We start from the raw sequence: 15,624 nt of genomic DNA, 5'->3' as shown, positions 1-15,624 counted from the left end.
TTCATTGCTTCCAAATTTGCTATTTTTTCTTGTTGTTTCTGAGGGAAGGGGAAATACACAGGGAAACCACTCATGACTTTCCGCACATCCCGGTACCCCGGGATGAGGAACCGCCACCTCCTATCAACCCCGAGTCTCAATGGGTCCATATTCCAAGGGTTCTGTCCAAGTGGTTTGGGTAGCTCTGAAATGCTGCCGATTTCACCAATCTGAGGATTATGTCACCCTCCCAATGTCCAAAGGCTCCATTTTTTAAACATGAAATCCATGTATACTATGCCACATACACATTTTATACAGTGGTTTCATACTATATACATTATTCTGTTATTTTCTTTCAACTTCTTGTGTTTAACTTAAAAACTTTAATCATGCATAGTTGTTTTTAGTTTATATCGTCACATATCAAGGTTGTTAATTTTCTTATATTGTTCCTAAATCAAAGGATGTTTCTTTCAGTGGTCAGGAAAATGAATCTTTTAAATTTTCCCACTTTATTATTCTTAATTAAATGTGTGGTAGTAACAATTCAATTTATTCAGTAAGATTTTCCATTTTTCCTAAATGATGCTTATATTTGCCATAAGCTATCATTCAATGAAGGTAAGTATTGGGCCCGGCTGCATGGCCTAGCGGCTGAGGTCCTCACTTTGAACGCGCCAGGATCCCATATGGGTGCCGGTCCTTGTCCCGGCAGCTCCACTTCCCATCCAGCTCCCTGTTTGTGGCCTGGGAAAGCAGTCGAGGACAGCCCAATGCTTTGGGACCCTGCACCCACGTGGGAGACCTGGAAGAGGTTCCTGGTTCCCGGCTTCAGATCGGCGCAGCACCGGCTGTTGTGGTCACCTGGGGAGTGAATCATCGGACAGAGGATCTTCCTCTCTGTCTCTCCTCCTCTCTGTATATCTGACTTTATAATAAAAACAAATAAATCTTAAAAAAGAGATAAATATTACATAAGAGATATACACATTTTATCAATCTAGATCTAAGGTTCAATAAATTAGTTTTACAAAAAAGAAATATATATGTTTAAACATTTGGAAACATTTATATATATAAAATCTGCCCGAAAATTAGAAAAATTAAACACATACAATGCAAATAAATTTTTCCACTGGAAATGGTTATTACTGAAAAACAAAAAGGTGCTGTAGAAATATTTTAAAGACGTCTTGATAATTTTTAGGATAATTGTACTGCATGTTTAAAAACATTTTTTTAAAGAAATCAAAATATTAAGCCAGAAAAATGATATAAGATTAAATTCAAATCAGTGTTAGCTGGACCTAGATTCTTTTCACACCTGAGAGTAATGTGCCTGTTAGTTTTATTTTTTAATAGAAACATATTGCTATGTTTTTAAGCTCAAATTTTTCAATCATCTGGATAGTAAAGTAACACTTGCTATAAAATGTATTAATTTAAAAACAACCAAGTTAGGTCATTTAAAATGAAATACGTAATAACATGCTACTAGACTTGTATTATCTAAAGACATTGTTAAAGGAAAATACCATACTACTTCTGGCAAAAAAACAAGCTTTGTTTTACACGTATATGAAAGAATTAATGTTAATATTTCATACGTGAAATACTCTCAAAGAGTGGCAGATTTGGGAAGGCCTGCTAGTGATGCTTGTAGCTAGTATGAGCTTTCTGATAAATGCTAAGCTGAATACTGCAGTTTTAATTGAAGTTTGAATGTTGTAAACAGACGTCTGGCTCTGGCCTGCATTCTAATACCATCAGCAGAATAGGGATAGGAAGCATAAACAAACCTTTTAACTAGATTACAGTCTCTAAAATGGCCAAGAAATCCTTCAGCACAAACTCCAGTGTGATAAATGTGGAAGCAAGAAAATGACTTCAGGATAATGATTTAAAAATAGCATTCTGGGCCCAGCGCGGTAGCCTAGTGGCTAAAGCCCTCACCTTGAGTGTGCCAGGATACCACACAGGTATCAGTTCTCATCCCGGTTGCCCCACTTCGCATTCAGTTCCCTGCTTGTAGCCTGGGAAAGCAGTCAAGGATGGCACCAAGCCTTGGCACCCTGCACCCACATGGGAAACCTGAAGGAAACTCCTGCCTCTTGCCTTTGGATTGGCTCAGCTCCAGCCTTTGCAGCCACTTGGAGAGTGAATCAGTGGACAAATCTTCCTCTCCCTCTCCTCTCTCTATTTCTGACTTTCCAATAAAAAAAAAAAAAAACCCTTAAAAAAAAAAGCCTCAAGTTTCTTTCATTAAGGGATTATTTTCTACATATTTTTATGTCATTGAATATTAATGACAAATTTTACATTTAACTTTTTCTTTATACACAGTAGCTATTGTTTAGATTACTACATCCTAGGGAATCTATCTAAAATCAACATTTTCTTGTGCTGAATGTGGTATGCTACCCATCCTCAAATTCTATGAATATATACATACAGTTTGAAGTGTCGTTTTTAGATGTTAATATTAAGAAAACATGGATTAAATTGAAGGCCAACAGATTAGTGGAGAATTCATAAGGCATATTTTAAAAAAACTAGCTGTGAATGTATCAGTGAGACAAAATGAACTTTATACTCAATCTTGAAAAACATTTTAAACTTACTTCTAACTTCTAAGATAGTTATTCAAGTTAAAAAAAGGAAAAAGAAAAGGTAGTATAGGGATGTAAGTATTATCATTAGCACGTAACAGAAAAAAAATTCTTTTTAGTGTTGTACACTTGGTTAATTGGGAAAATAAAAACTCAATAAAACATGGATGTACAAAAATATTTCCCTACTGCACAGCAGACAATAATTGACCTAACTCATCTGAGTCTTTCAAAACAGTAAATTCTAACAATCTACTTAATAATACAGAATGTAATTGTACATTGTTTTAGAATGATCTATAGATCATCTGAAATAAAGACTCAGAATCTGTCACACACAACGCTGCTGAAATGTTAAGCTTCATACCAGGATCGGTATCATGAGCAACTGCTTTTTCGAGAAGACCAGCTGCATTATGAGATATATCTGTCAACCTTGGATCTTCCTTGTTTTAGACTGAAATCCACACATTCTAACTTATCAGATCTTGCCAATGAAAATGCTGAGAAAGCAGAATCTTTAATTTCTGAGTTATCTTTAGACAATCTAAGCAAATTATTTCAGATTGGAGACAAACTCTATCCCACTGGCTAGTCAGTTGTTCCAGTAAGCTAGAAACCATTTATAAAAAAAAAAATTTCTGAAGTATATTAGTATAATTTATAAAACTATAAATTCTTCAGAGTTTGCAAGTATTTCCAAAATATGTAGGCACTAATGTTTATATGGTAATAAACACAAACATATATAAAAGAATGATCATCAATGGTAATATCAAAGGATAACTAATGGTAATTATCAGTGGATTCACGGATTCAATAAAAATTTTAATTAATTTTTTGAGAGAGAGAGAAAAAAAAAGATCTTCCATTCATTGGTTCCCTTCCCAGATGGCCCCAATAGGTGGGACTGGGTAAAGACAAAGGCAGAGCAAGGAGCTTCCTCCAAGTCACCCACATGGGTGACAGGAGCACAAATATTTGAGTCATTTTCTGCGGTTTTTTGCAATCCTTTAGCAGGAAGTTGGATTGGAAGTGGAACAGGTGAGACATGAAACTGGGGCACATGTGGGATGCCATGATGGGGGAGGGTGGCTTTACCTGTTATACAATATTGGACCCTGTGTATAAGTTTTAAGGAACAACTAATTATGGGCACTTAGTTATCTAAATAATTCAACAAGTTGTCCATTCTTAAACTATTTCTAGAGGCAATCATTTAGCGCAGTGGCTATCGTGCTGGTTAAGACAGCTGTGGTCTGGCGCCTGCTCTGTGGCATTGGCAATGCCATTACCTGTGATGCCCACATCCCATATGGCCACTGTTTGCTTTCCAGATGTTCCAATGCTGATCCAGCTTCCTGCTAACGGCCTGGAAGAGGCAGCACAAGGTGGCTTAAATATTTGAGCTCCTGACACCCCATGCGCGAGACCTGAAAGCAGCTGCTGGCTTTTGGCTGCAGCCTGGTCCAGCCCTGGCTGTTGCAGCCATCTGAGAAGTGAACCAGAGAATGGAAGATCTCTATCGCTCTCTCTCTCTCTCTTAATAATTCTCTCAGGGCCGAGCGCGATAGCACAGCAGCTAAAGTCCTCGCCTTGAATGCACCAGGATCCCATATGCGCGCCAGTTCTAATCCCGGCAGCCCTGCTTCCCATCCAGTTCCCTGCTTGTGGCCTGGGAAAGCAGTTGAGGATGGCCCAAAGCTTTGGGACCCTGCACCCGCATGGGAGACCCGGAAGAAGCTCCTGGGCTCCTGGCTTTGGATTGGCGCAGCACTAGCTGTTGTGGCCACTTGGGGAGTGAACCATCGGGTCCCCATTGGATGGAAGATCTTCCTCTCTGTCTCTTCTCTCTGTGTATATCTGCTTTTCCAATAAAAATAAATCTTTAGGAAAAATAATAATTCAAAAAATGTTAAATGTTTTTAAATTTTCATTTTTAAAATTTTTTAAATTTCTAAAATTTTAATTTTTAAAATTTTAAAAATTTTTAAAGAGTCTATGTTTTCTGAGTACTTGAGTATGATATCTGGGTTCTAGACTCCGTCTTCTTGCAGTAAAGACTAATTACTTAAGTTCTACTACTCTTAAGGGACACCTTGATCGAGTTCCTGGATCTTGGCTTCTGCCTGGACTAGTTCCAGCCATAGTGAGCACTGAGGAGTGATTCAGCCAGTTTTCTTATCCTCTTCCTCACAAATAATTTAAACAAATTTTAAAAAAAAGTTCTTTCTGGAGTACAAAAAAAATATGTTAAACTTAATAGTATGCATGCAATGAACATGAGAATGCTCTGTGACAGACTAGAAGGTGATATTTGTACACATACTAATGCATTAAACACATTAAATTTCTTTTTGTTCAGTGTTTTTTTTCTTATAGTATAATTACATTAAAAATTTACAATAATTGCTCAATGGGTCATATATTGCTGAATCCTCCAAACATTATGTAACAGAATGCTAAATCCAAATCCTTGCAAGTTAAAATTTAATCTTGAGACCTATGAAACTGTGCCACATAATACAATGTAATTAATGAATTAAAAATAATAAATAAATAAAAAAAGAAAAAAAATGTAATGTTGAGAAGCCTACTTGACTACACTAACATTCCTTATAGAGGCCTGGGATTGCTGTTTGTTTTCTGCCCCTGTCTCAACCAGTAGAGATTTTTCTATCCCTTTATCAATAAGCTACTGATGCCATAACTCCATAACTTCATTAATGTTTACTGGAGTACAGGCTGATAATAGTTCTTCATTGTGACTGTGTTTTCAATTATTAAGTGTCATGAAGTTAACATGCTATGGTGCTTTGCTGCTATATAATGATAAAATTAGGTGGTTAGTAATTTCCAAATTTTTAACATGAGGAACATGATGAAAAGTTCACAAAGAACATATTAAGGACAATAGGAATTAATGTATTTATCACAATACTGGGTATACATGTAATTAAAAAGTATGGTTATTTGCAAAACAGAAATTTAAGAAAGAATGTGGAAGAGATCAGAATTTACCATTCACAAATCTGTTTTTCTTCCCAGTACTCTATACTGGCATGGACATTCCTACCTTTTGAAAAACTATGCATCAATAGTTCCCTACACGACTTTAAGGAAGACAAACTCAGACCACTGCTTCATTCTCTTAGTAAACGGTTCCATTACATGTAAAAACTACGACAAAGAATGATATGATGGTTTTGAATTATCCATCTACTGAAGAAACGTCCAAGTTAAATACCAAAGTTTTAAAACAGTATCAAGCAAAAAGTTTAGAACTAATATTGGAAAGTTCTTTGTAAGGATCTTGGAATAATATTTCTAAAGTAAACTACATACCCCAAAGCTTCTAAGTACTGCACACTAATTACAATGCAATAATTCAATAATTGTTACATTTGCATGAAATGTGAAAATATTTAAATAGTCCAAATGAAACTATATAAAATCTTCCAAATAATCAGGTTATGACAACCTAGTAAATGAAATATAAAATTTAGTTTTGAGAAGAAAGTTCATGTGTGGAGAATATGCATTTCTTGTTTTGGAAAAAAAGTAATGACATAATGTAATAACTGGTATTGATTATCTTCGAATTTAAGAGTTATGCCTTGTAATAAAAATTCGGCAATGGTAGTCACATGGACCTTCTCATTGTCTGAAATGAATGAAGTATATAAAGAATAAACTTTTTAGAATACAGCAGTAAATTGAAAAAAATTTTAATATTTTTCTATTTTAACACAATGCAGCAATACCCTACTTAAATACATATTTTCACACCTAACAATATCCACTTAGTTAATACAGCATTTATTCATGTAGAACACCAAGGTAAAAATATGACAAATACACCTGAAGAATACAATTATGATATCTTTTCACATCAAACTGTAAGGATGACCCTCGTTTTCAAAGGCCTAGCACAATGCCTAATAGATATCGACAGACACAGAATGAATAGCTAAACACAATCTATTTTGTAACATACATTCAAAATCCACACAGCTTTACAAAGATACAAAGGTTGGACATATGCTTTCTGGCTGACTTCATGGGGGTCCCACTGATGACTAGGAGCAAATCTTCAGAAAACTGGAAAGTTGATAACTGTCTGGGTAGGGATCAAAAAAACAAAGTCAGGGAAATGTGCCACCTAAGTAACAGTTGCTTTAGAGAGCTGGTAATACTAGCCTAATTATTTCAATAACCTATTGTCCAGGATGTCAATGAAATGAAATTTCTGTGCATCTTGAACAATTACATGTATATTTTTAAGTGAATTTTTAAAATCATTGTTTATAGAAAACAAAACACTTGTTAAAAACTGTATTCTGTACAAGGATTAGAAAGGAGTATGAAATTTACTTATTACAAGTACTGCATTGTTAAGAGTATCTAATTTGGTTGTTAATCAGGAAGAGACCACCACAGCAGAGAGTAAAAAAAGTTTCTTGACAAAAATTTTCACATTAGTGAAACTACAGCCAGGAGAGAAAAGGAATCTCACATCTAGGAATGTAGAAATACATGGAAGCCCAGTATCAACATGTTTGGTGAGAAAAAACCAGTAAGGCCTATCATGTTTTAGGCATTGTCCTGTGTCAAGAGTCACAAATAAATATTTTAAATGCACCTTGAATTCTATTCATATACATTATACACACACACACACACACACACACACACACACATACCCTTAATATAAGACTAGCAAGTATACTGAGTAAACGGAAATGCAGGTAGGAAACATTAATATCAGAGAAAGTTGAAATAATTTCTAAGAGAATCACCTACAAGAAGTGAAGTTAGTAGCCTTGAAAATTAGCAAAGAATTATTGACTTACAAACATAGCTTTAAATCTATTTACCTTATTCTTACATTCTTAGAAGAATATAAGAATATTCTTACATTCTTAGAATATACCTACACACAAAGCCCATAGGTGCTATACACAGAAATCACGCATGGTAGTTTTAAGCCTAAGCAGAATGAGATAGTACAGCATGGTGAGTCAAGAGACTTGAGTCATCTAGGCCTTCTCTGCCCATCTGCAGACTTATAAGATCGGGCAAGTTCTTCAAAGTCCCTGAACTTCAGCTTTACCCAAAACAAGGCTGGATGGGAGTAGTCTTGGGCACAGCAGTTAGGATTTCATTTGGGATAATCGCATCCCATACTGGAATGCCTGGGTTCCAGGCCTGACTCCATTTCAGATTCCAGCTTCCTGTTAAGGCACACTCAAGGAGGCAGGAGTGATGCTTAGAAAATAGAATCCATGTCACCCACATGGGAGACTGAGACTGAGTTACAGCTCCCTAACTGTACTTTGGTCCAACCCTGGCTGTTGGGGGACATCTCAGGAGTGAATCTACACATACAAGACATCTCCCTGCTAGCTCTGTCCTTCTGTCATTCAAAGATAATGAAATAATTAAAAGTTTGAAAATCAGTTGGATCCGTTGACCTCCAAGATATTGCCTAGATGAAAACAAAATCACCATCCCAAAATATCAGTTGTTGTTACTATTTTTAAAAATAAGCTGCAATAAAAATACAATAAAAGGGTTCAAACATAAGTCATTATTTAATTTAGAGAAAGTCTAGAATCTTCCAGCCATAAAGGATTGGGGAGAGGAATGAAGGGGAGGTAAGAAATGTTTTCAAAGGAAAACAGAAACACAGTAAGTAAAGGTATATAAAGGTATAACAGTAAATTTTTATTCAGTTGCCTATTGGGCAACTACATTTCAATTAGCTACACAATTCACTCTAAGTTAAAATTTATTCTTCACTAAATTCTACTTTACATCTCTTATGTTAAGGTAGCTGAGGTTTTTTGGTTTTTTTTCGTTTTTTTGGTTTTTTGGTTTTTTTTTTTTTGCAGGAGGTTGAGGGCGGGCAGGAGGTAAAGGCTAAGAAATGTTAGGTGGCCTGGAATTGGTATTAATGTTGGGAGAAAAAATGAATTTGCCAGTTTTCTACTTAAGCACACCAATTACACCTCAGAGAAAGATAAGAAACGGTTCAAATTCATAACAGAAAAATAAGACCACAGTATTTACTGCCACACAGCTTTTCCTCCCATGTATGAATACCTAGTTTTGCACACAGTTTCTAATTAAAAATTTCCAGAACACATTTCCACATACAAAATGGTTTTCTGTCGTTACAATATGAGTAAATATTTTCTTGGCTTTACCATGAGGAAAATAAAAATCTTCAAGTATTATGTATTTATCATATTTGTATCAAATATCCTTCTAGACTTCTATTTCTTCAATCCTTTCTTGCTGGTGAAATTGCTGTTTTCCATTTGCAAGGCTGATCACAAAATTGCTGCTTTACACAGGAATATTTTTTTGCTGACATAAATTATGGGATCAGAGATACCAATGCAGTTACAAAAAAGGAGGGAGAGGAGGAGGAAGAGAGAGAAGAAACAGAAGGGGGGAAGAAGGGGAGAGGGAGAGAGGAAGAGAAAATGAATGTGCACATCCATCTTCACAGAAAGGATAAAGAAATGTATATGTGAAACAGAATGACACTTTGCACCGTGAGTCCTGGCCAAAGGCCTACCCCAGAAAAAATACTTTCCAGCATTTCTGAAATAAAACACAGCACTGAATGAAACTCTGCTAAGAATATACCAAGTGAAAATGGAGAATAGCGATTTTTATCAAAACTGTTATCTTAGAAGATGTGGAGTCACCCTTCAATTTCTAACTACAATTACTGTACCACCTGCAACTTCATGATATTGTGACCCATACAAACATCTTGAAAATCTATCTCCTTTCCCATAGAGTGAGCAATTTGGTTCAGTATCCTGAGAGATGAAAAACTCATCTCAATTTACAACAGTAAAATAAATAATTCAGTTAAAACTGAAAGTGGTACCAACCCAGCAAACTATTGATGGAGAGGTCTGGCTGTCCATGAAGCCACAGCAACATCAAGTTTTCAACGAGGATTACTTGCTTAGACAAGTTACACACATGGTAAAAATGCCCAGATGAATTATGAAATAGCTAGCCTCCTCATTTTATGGAAAATAAGTATCAAGAACCTACATGGGCAAAGACAGTTCCAGTGGCATTTCAACTTTAAGCATTCTGAGCTCTTAACTTTATAGACTGAAACATCAAACAACCATTATACCCAAAAAAGCCATAACACCTGACCAAAGGCCTCTATCAACTAAAAATTGGCAATTTTTCTACGAAAGTCCGACTACATTAAAAGAAAAAAACGAAACATTCAAACCCTAAAGGCAAAACCAATCGAGTCTTCCAATCCTGACGCCAATATCCAAATCTCACACAGGACCCAACGGGGAAACCCTCAGGGCTACAGATAGAGAAGCAGTTCCCAAGCAATCCAGACCCCGACATTTTCCCACTCAGAAACAAACGCAGTGGAGCTTTTGCTAGGAAAAAGAGAGGAAAAAATAATAATAAAACAGCTCTCCGAATGAATTTTGTCAGTGACATCCAGAAAGTGTGCCTCTTTCCGTGGCGCCTCATTGGAGGAAGGAGGGGGTTGTTTTTGTATTCTCCCCCACTGAAGCAAGACACAATCAGATGTGAGCTGGAGGAGAGGGACCACTTTGGACAACAGCAAATAAAAATAAAAGTGCCCTTCCTCCCCTGACAGGATGGACACCCCACCTCACACGCCCCTCCCCACTCCAACCCCTCCTTCCCTCACCCCCCACCCCCCAGGACCACCCCCTCCTCACCCCGGAGCTCCACTGCGTCTGTGGTTTGGTGCTACTGTTGCCCCGGAGTGAAAGTCAGAGCCAGAGGAAGGCAATGAAGCCCCCCCCTACACACTTACCTTTCCTGCCCCCCACTTTGGAGTGCCTTCCCTGGAGCTGTGGAGGATGACACAAAGGGTAATAAAGGGGGGGGAGTGGAGGAGGAGGAGGCGCAGGAGGAGGAGGCGAGCTGGGTGTAGTGAGATGTCTCCAGCCAGGGCCAAGCAGCAGCAGCAGCAGCAGTAGCAGCAGCAGCAGTAGCAGCAGCAGCAGCAGCAGCAGTAACAGCAGCAGCAGAGGAGGGTCTGTGTTGCTAAGAGGCTTTTGGTCTTTCTCTCCTCCTCTCACGGCCAAAGAGGAGGGGGGTGGAGGGGGCTCGAGAGGGAGGCGAGTGGAGGGGTGAGGGGGTAGGAGTCGTGGATGGGGGTTTTCGAAGAAGAAGAAACTCCTTCTTCTCTCTCTGGCTCAATCCCCCTTCTTAGGGCTCGGGGCTGGAGGGTGGGGGAAGGAACTCAGTCGCCTTTTCCCCCCACCCCCCCTCAATTCAAGGTTGAAGTGGGGTGAAATGAGTGTCCTGTCCCTTTAAAAATAGAAATAAAAGGTGCCCCCCCCTCTGCCACTGCCTCTCTCTTCATCATCAGCTGCTGCTGCTGCTGGGGTCTCTCTGCTTGGGGGGGAGGGGGGGCTCGGGTAGAAGAGCCTGGAGGCACTCACTGCGCATGTCCCTCTCTGACGGGAGGCTGGTTGGTGGACGGCAGGCAGAGGGGGAGGGGAGGAAATGAGATGTTTTCCCAGAAGGCGCCGAGGCGCTGGCGACCCGGAAGCCATTGTGGCGGGGGGTAGAGGGGCGGGGGCGGGGAGGAGGAGGAAGTCGCTACTCTTACACACCCCCCCCACCCCGCCTCCCTGCTAAGCGAAAGTGGAGGGACGGAAGTGGGCGGGGCAGAGCCCGACGCAGGTCACGTGGTCGGACGGGGGCGTGCGGGGCGGCTGTGCGCCCCGGGGCATGCCGGGAAGGGCTGTGAACCGGTGGCAGCTGCAGGTGAAACCGAGGAGAGGACGCGGCGAGGGCTGCTGCGGAGCGGTGTCTGCAGTTGCTGGGTCTCCGCTTTGTCTTGTGAAGACCTCGCTTTCTTGCGCGAGGTAACATGGGGTGCGCAGGCTTCCAACAGAAAGTCAGGGAAGCCGATGGATAGAGCCTCCCGCAACGGGGAGGATGGCGGGCTGGAGGGAGCTGCTGTCGGGGAGTGGGCAGGCTCGCGTAGGCCATTCTCTGCCGTGACCTCCCCGGATTCTGTCCACAAGGCCGAGACGAGTGGGCCGTGTGTGGGACCGGGCACGGGGACAGTCGGGGCCGGTGTGCGGCACGGAGCAGGTCGGGGCGGCTGGAGTACAGTTTCCGTCGTTGTCGGCGTGGTTGCTGCATCCGAGAGCTTAGGCGTGTTTTTGCAAGACGGGTGTGCAGTGCTGTCGTTGCTAATACTGTTTTACGGTTGTTGGAGAAGGGACATCAGCAGATTTTTTCATCCGTCAACGTGGATGTGTGCTGTATTTTAAGTTTTAGGTTTCTCATTTAACTGCTTGAAATAATGTATCAACCTGATCAAAATTAAAGTTATGTAAGAAAGGATTCATAGTATTTACTTTCATAAGGGTTTATTGCTAACAGTTTATCTCATAGAATCTTAATTTTGAAAAATCCTGGTATTTATAGCAGTGCTTTGAAGAATCATCGCATGTATGTATGTGTGTATATGTATGTATATATGTTCAAACTAAGAACTTGAAATGCCTGCTCTTCATTGTGTTGTGTTTATTAATGCTGTCATATGAACTTTTTAAGGTACACTGTTGAAGTCCTGGTTTACATACTGTTTCCTGAAGATTTGGGCAGTGAATCCCATTTGTGCAGTGTGGCTTAGAGCCTATTGCTTTGTGTTGGTCCAGTGTCATGTCAGAGGGATTCAAAACTAGACCCCCATACTGCGTATTTACCTTGACAGAAAAAAAAATGCAAAGCACGTAATGTGCCATAGATAGGGTTCTTTGTCATAAAATATTAAATATGCCGGAAGGTGCCTCAAACATGTATGTAGTATAATCTGTGAGTTAGGTGAACTCTGTAATCACGACCAAGGTCAGGAAGGAGGCTCCAATGGCACCAGGAGAGCACCCCTCCCCCAGCCACTCCCAACAAGGCTGCTGCACATCCGAGCTGGACGCTGCCTTGGCTGCTGTGGTAATAATTAGAGATCTCACTGTTAATACACGGAATGAACTTTCCCTGGTCAGATAGTTTCCTTGCTATGTAGTGATGTTAATAGTATAGCAAGTGTTACAATTCTTTTTAGGAATCAAGTAAGTGGAGACAGTGTGGTGATTGGTAGACATTTGGGTGATGTTCAGTTTTAGGCTGTTAAGAACGATGCCACAAGGAAAGTTGTTATACTTGCTTGCCTACAGTTATAATCCTGGATTTTTGTAGAGTCTGTATGTTCACCTTCAGCATCACTTTTTTTGGTCAAACTTCATCTGAAACTGGATATAACAGTTTATTACCCCTACAATGGCGTATGATAGATCTCTTTATGTCTGCCAGCTCATTAACAGTTATTTTTCGTTTTTCCCATTCTGATAAACATAGCTGTATCTTGTTTTAATTTGTACTGCTGTGGTTACTAATGACATTCAAACCTCTCTCAGAAACTCTTGGGGCTCCAAATGGATGTCCTTTTTCTGTATTTGCTGTCTTGAAGATCTTCACACTTTTTTTCTATAGAGTTATCTGTTGTATTCAAACATTTGTAGCAATGTGACAAGTACGTTTTCCTTGCTTTGAGTATCCTTGTTTTCCCAGATCATAGCTGTATCTCCATTTAGTCCCTCACTGGCTTATATGCTGCTGCTGTTCATTGAGTTCTCTGTGTGGCCATGATATCATGGGAGCAAGTTCTATGATTCCAATACCCTTTACAGAGCAACTGGCACCATCTGGCTTTGAAGCATTTGAAATGTATGGTATATCTGTTGGCCGGCACTATTTGTTGCCATCACGTTATTAGTTTTCTTAGTATCCCTTTGTTCTTAATTCCTTCCTGCATTCTGAACTTTTATTTGGGATCTTGCCATTTTCATGTAAATATAGACTTTAAAAATATAGTTACGAAGCTCATTTTGATTCATTTTTTGCTTCTAGTGTCTTTGTTTTCATATCTAGAGGAATATATTGGGGGTTTGAATTATGCATGTGTGGTTATTGCTTTTTTACTACTTTAAAGAAAGCTCTCTACCTTCCCACTGTCATTGTTTTGGTTTCCATTATTTGTTTTGAGAAGTCACCTGTCAGATAGGTTCTTGCTGTTTTGAAGAGAATCTTTTATTTATTTATTTATTTTGGATGTAGTTTTTCTTCCGTTTCTAGGAGGTATTTTTTCCTTTTGAATTCTTTTTCCTGCTTTAGGTTTATTGAATTTCCTAAATCATTGATCAGTCTCTTAAAAAATTGATCATGTCCATCCTTATATTTCTGTTGTCTGCTGAAAATACTGGCTTTTACTGATGTATCTGTAGTTGGCTTATTGTGTATGCCTGACAGTTGCACTTTCTGAAGAGTCTGCAGAGTCTGTTTCTGCTGGCTCATGATATTTGTATGTGTGTACGCTGAATGCTTGTGGACCAGTCTCTATCAGACTGTATGATTCATAAAAAGGTGCACTTTTCTAGAAGAGATTCCTGGGGATACTACCAGTCTAAGCACTTTCTGGATTTTCCAAGACATGGGATTTCTTCTGTTAATACACATGACGTCGAACAGACTTCAGTTCATACAAATCCTGCCTTACTTCCAATTTTCTTTTATCTTGCTGTTGTCCTTGAAGACTCAAAGCGAGTGATGTTTTATCAGTCTCCAGCTGTACTGGGTGGGTCCTGTGCTTTAACTTCTTATGGTATCCTAGCAGAACCTCTAAAAACAGCCTTATTTATCAACTTTTTCTTCTGTGTAGACAAACATCATTGGAACAAAAGTAGCAGTGTTTTTAATTTTTGGTTTACATTCCAGACTTGAGTATATAGTTCCACACTGCCTTTCTTCTTTCATCTTTAATGGGACTGTTGGTCAAGTATTACATTACCACAAATAGAACACTTGTAACTTTTTTTTCCCTCTCTTAGGTTTCATTTTAAGTTCTAGGCAAAAGTTTTATGTTTAAACTTATTAGTCTTTTTAATCATGTTTTTCTGTGCATTATAAGAGGTCAAGTTAGTCAAAAGCTAATGGTTTCAAGGGTAGCTGTTTGTTGGAGGTTGAATTCTGGAGAGTATTTCCTGTTGCATTTGCTTTGTGGTGGGCAGAATATTTAAGACTTTATTCTTGTATTTTGCTTAGTCCTGTGAGGGGTAAGATGTTGGATAAAGTAGCTTCCATGAAGTTCATGGGCGTCCATGCCCCTCCCCCCGCACACTGAAGCAAACACTTAAAAATTGGGGGCTGATTGTTTTGATCTTAAGGCTTAAAATCTCTAAATAGCATCTTATTGTGCTGTTTCTTTTTTTTCCAATTGTAGGTATTATCTGTTGAATTGATGCTATGGATGGCGCACAAATTGATTATTTCTTCTATATTCCCTTATCTTACCAATGATGACATGGTTTTCTTAGGTGACCTTTCTGTATTTGTGCAGTTTACAAATAGCATTAGTTATGTCCTAGACTGTTAAACTGCTTTTCAGCCTGTCATCTCCATTTGCTCAGAAGTATCAAGTGATTCCACCATTCCACTGTCATGAAATTTTTTGCTAGAAACTTTTCTTGATTTGTTTCCGCTTTTAGCCCTTTGCCAGATACCGTTGCCACTGTGTGGTCTTCCATTGCATATCCTGTGTCATGTATTTTGTATAATCCTTTGACTTGTATACTCTTTCATTTTGATCCTTCAGTCTTTAAGTGGATTTCTGAGAAACTTATGTTTTGATGTAATATATTAGTTTAAATGTTTTTATCTCAGAGTAGTTGTTAGTTTGGCCAGATGTAGAATTTTGAGTTATAAGTGTTTTCTTTGGAATTATGAAAGAATTCTTAGCATTTGGTCAATCTGAACACATGAACACATTTTTGTTTTCAAACACCCTGCACATTTTTATCTCCCCTGTTGAAGCCTCTGCATTTTTTGTTTGTTTGAAGCTTATGGAATATACTTTACTGTACTGAAGTTCTAAAATGTGATATGTCTTATATGTTTGCCAAGCATTTAATGAGTCCGTTCAGTC

General features: G+C 39.0%; 1 protein-coding gene and 1 long non-coding RNA gene across 2 annotated transcripts in view; one reads left to right on the top strand and one right to left on the bottom strand.

The window, feature by feature from the left end:
- The window catches only part of LOC131480367 (uncharacterized), a 174,092-nt gene extending 163,032 nt beyond the window's left edge, over positions 1 to 11,060 (bottom strand). The window contains exon 1 of the long non-coding RNA XR_009245440.1: positions 10,438 to 11,060. This is a non-coding gene — a long non-coding RNA (uncharacterized LOC131480367). The remainder of the gene's footprint in view (positions 1 to 10,437) is intronic.
- A 307-nt stretch (positions 11,061 to 11,367) lies between these two features.
- ORC4 (origin recognition complex subunit 4) overlaps positions 11,368 to 15,624 on the top strand; it is a 48,467-nt gene continuing 44,210 nt past the window's right edge. The window contains exon 1 of the mRNA XM_012931413.2: positions 11,368 to 11,500. The gene's annotated coding sequence lies outside the window, so the exon portion shown is untranslated. The remainder of the gene's footprint in view (positions 11,501 to 15,624) is intronic.

Source organism: Ochotona princeps, chromosome 5, assembly GCF_030435755.1.
Source record: "Ochotona princeps isolate mOchPri1 chromosome 5, mOchPri1.hap1, whole genome shotgun sequence".
In the NCBI taxonomy this organism is placed as follows: Eukaryota; Metazoa; Chordata; class Mammalia; order Lagomorpha; family Ochotonidae; genus Ochotona; species Ochotona princeps.
Note: the sequence above shows the minus strand (reverse complement) of the source record. Positions and strands in the feature narration are given on the sequence as shown.